This window comes from Musa acuminata, unplaced genomic scaffold, assembly GCF_036884655.1.
Source record: "Musa acuminata AAA Group cultivar baxijiao unplaced genomic scaffold, Cavendish_Baxijiao_AAA HiC_scaffold_1126, whole genome shotgun sequence".
In the NCBI taxonomy this organism is placed as follows: Eukaryota; Viridiplantae; Streptophyta; class Magnoliopsida; order Zingiberales; family Musaceae; genus Musa; species Musa acuminata.
The window spans coordinates 4641785-4644284 of NW_027021339.1; positions in this window are offsets into that span (position 1 = coordinate 4641785).

The window sequence follows — 2500 nt, forward strand, 5'->3', positions numbered from 1 at the left end:
CGCTCGCTCGCGCAACCTAAAATGGCCAGTTTTGGCCCGTTTTTGGGCTGTTTTGGCCTGTTTTTGGTCCGTTCTTGCGTGGCACGGCGACCGTCGTGAGCGGAGCAAAACGTCAGCCATCTCAGCACCCTGGAACCCCCCGGGTGGCACAGGGCTGGATGGGGCTTTCGTATAGCAGGGACGGTGCTGCCTCTCGCTTCGCTCGCTGTTCGCCGCTCACCGCTCGCTCGCTCAGCCAAAAATGGCCAGTTTTGGCCCGTTTTTGGGCTGTTTTGGCCTGTTTTTGGTCCGTTCTTGCATGGCGCGGTGACCGTCGTGAGCGGAGCAAAACGTCAGCCATCTCAGCACCCTGGAACCCCCCGGGTGGCACAGGGCTGGATGGGGCTTTCGTATAGCAGGGACGGTGCTGCCTCACGCTTCGCTCGCTGTTCGCCGCTCGCCGCTCGCTCGCGCAGCCAAAAATGACCAGTTTTGGCCCGTTTTTGGGCTGTTTTGGCCTGTTTATGGTCCGTTCTTGCGTGGTGCGGTGACCGTCGTGAGCGGAGCAAAACGTCAGCCATCTCAGCACCCTGGAACCCCCCGGGTGGCACAGGGCTGGATGGGGCTTTCGTATATAGCAGGGACGGTGCTGCCTCTCGCTTCGCTCGCTGTCCGCCGCTCGCCGCTCGCTCGCGCAGCCAAAAATGGCCAGTTTTGGCCCGTTTTTGGGCCGTTTTGGCCAGTTTTTGGCCTGTTCTTGCATTGCGCGGTGACCGTCGAGAGCGGAGCAAAACGTCAGCCATCTCAGCACCCTGGAACCCCCCGGGTGGCACAGGGCTGGATGGGGCTTTCGTATAGCAGGGACGGTGCTGCCTCTCGCTTCGCTCGCTGTCCGCCGCTCGCCGCTCGCTCGTGCAGCCAAAAATGGCCAGTTTTGGCCCGTTTTTGGGCCGTTTTGGCCAGTTTTTGGCCTGTTCTTGCATTGCGCGGTGACCGTCGAGAGCGGAGCAAAACGTCAGCCATCTCAGCACCCTGGAACCCCCCGGGTGGCACAGGGCTGGATGGGGCTTTCGTATAGCAGGGACGGTGCTGCCTCTCGCTTCGCTCGCTGTCCGCCGCTCGCCGCTCGCTCGTGCAGCCAAAAATGGCCAGTTTTGGCCCGTTTTTGGGCCGTTTTGGCCAGTTTTTGGCCTGTTCTTGCATTGCGCGGTGACCGTCGAGAGCGGAGCAAAACGTCAGCCATCTCAGCACCCTGGAACCCCCCGGGTGGCACAGGGCTGGATGGGGCTTTCGTATAGCAGGGACGGTGCTGCCTCTCGCTTCGCTCGCTGTCCGCCGCTCGCCGCTCGCTCGTGCAGCCAAAAATGGCCAGTTTTGGCCCGTTTTTGGGCCGTTTTGGCCAGTTTTTGGCCTGTTCTTGCATTGCGCGGTGACCGTCGAGAGCGGAGCAAAACGTCAGCCATCTCAGCACCCTGGAACCCCCCGGGTGGCACAGGGCTGGATGGGGCTTTCGTATAGCAGGGACGGTGCTGCCTCTCGCTTCGCTCGCTGTCCGCCGCTCGCCGCTCGCTCGTGCAGCCAAAAATGGCCAGTTTTGGCCCGTTTTTGGGCCGTTTTGGCCAGTTTTTGGCCTGTTCTTGCATTGCGCGGTGACCGTCGAGAGCGGAGCAAAACGTCAGCCATCTCAGCACCCTGGAACCCCCCGGGTGGCACAGGGCTGGATGGGGCTTTCGTATAGCAGGGACGGTGCTGCCTCTCGCTTCGCTCGCTGTCCGCCGCTCGCCGCTCGCTCGCGCAGCCAAAAATGGCCAGTTTTGGCCCGTTTTTGGGCCGTTTTGGCCAGTTTTTGGCCTGTTCTTGCATTGCGCGGTGACCGTCGAGAGCGGAGCAAAACGTCAGCCATCTCAGCACCCTGGAACCCCCCGGGTGGCACAGGGCTGGATGGGGCTTTCGTATAGCAGGGACGGTGCTGCCTCTCGCTTCGCTCGCTGTCCGCCGCTCGCCGCTCGCGCAGCCAAAAATGGCCAGTTTTGGCCCGTTTTTGGGCCGTTTTGGCCAGTTTTTGGCCTGTTCTTGCATTGCGCGGTGACCGTCGAGAGCGGAGCAAAACGTCAGCCATCTCAGCACCCTGGAACCCCCCGGGTGGCACAGGGCTGGATGGGGCTTTCGTATAGCAGGGACGGTGCTGCCTCTCGCTTCGCTCGCTGTTCGCCGCTCGCCGCTCGCTCGCGCAGCCAAAAATGGCCAGTTTTGGCCCGTTTTTGGGCTGTTTTGGCCAGTTTTTGGCCTGTTCTTGCGTGGTGCGGTGACCGTCGTGAGCGGAGCAAAACGTCAGCCATCTCAGCACCCTGGAACCCCCCGGGTGGCACAGGGCTGGATGGGGCTTTCGTATAGCAGGGACGGTGCTGCCTCTCGCTTCGCTCGCTGTTCGCCGCTCGCCGCTCGCTCGCGCAGCCAAAAATGGCCAGTTTTGGCCCGTTTTTGGGCTGTTTTGGCCTGTTTTTGGGCTGTTCTTGTGTGG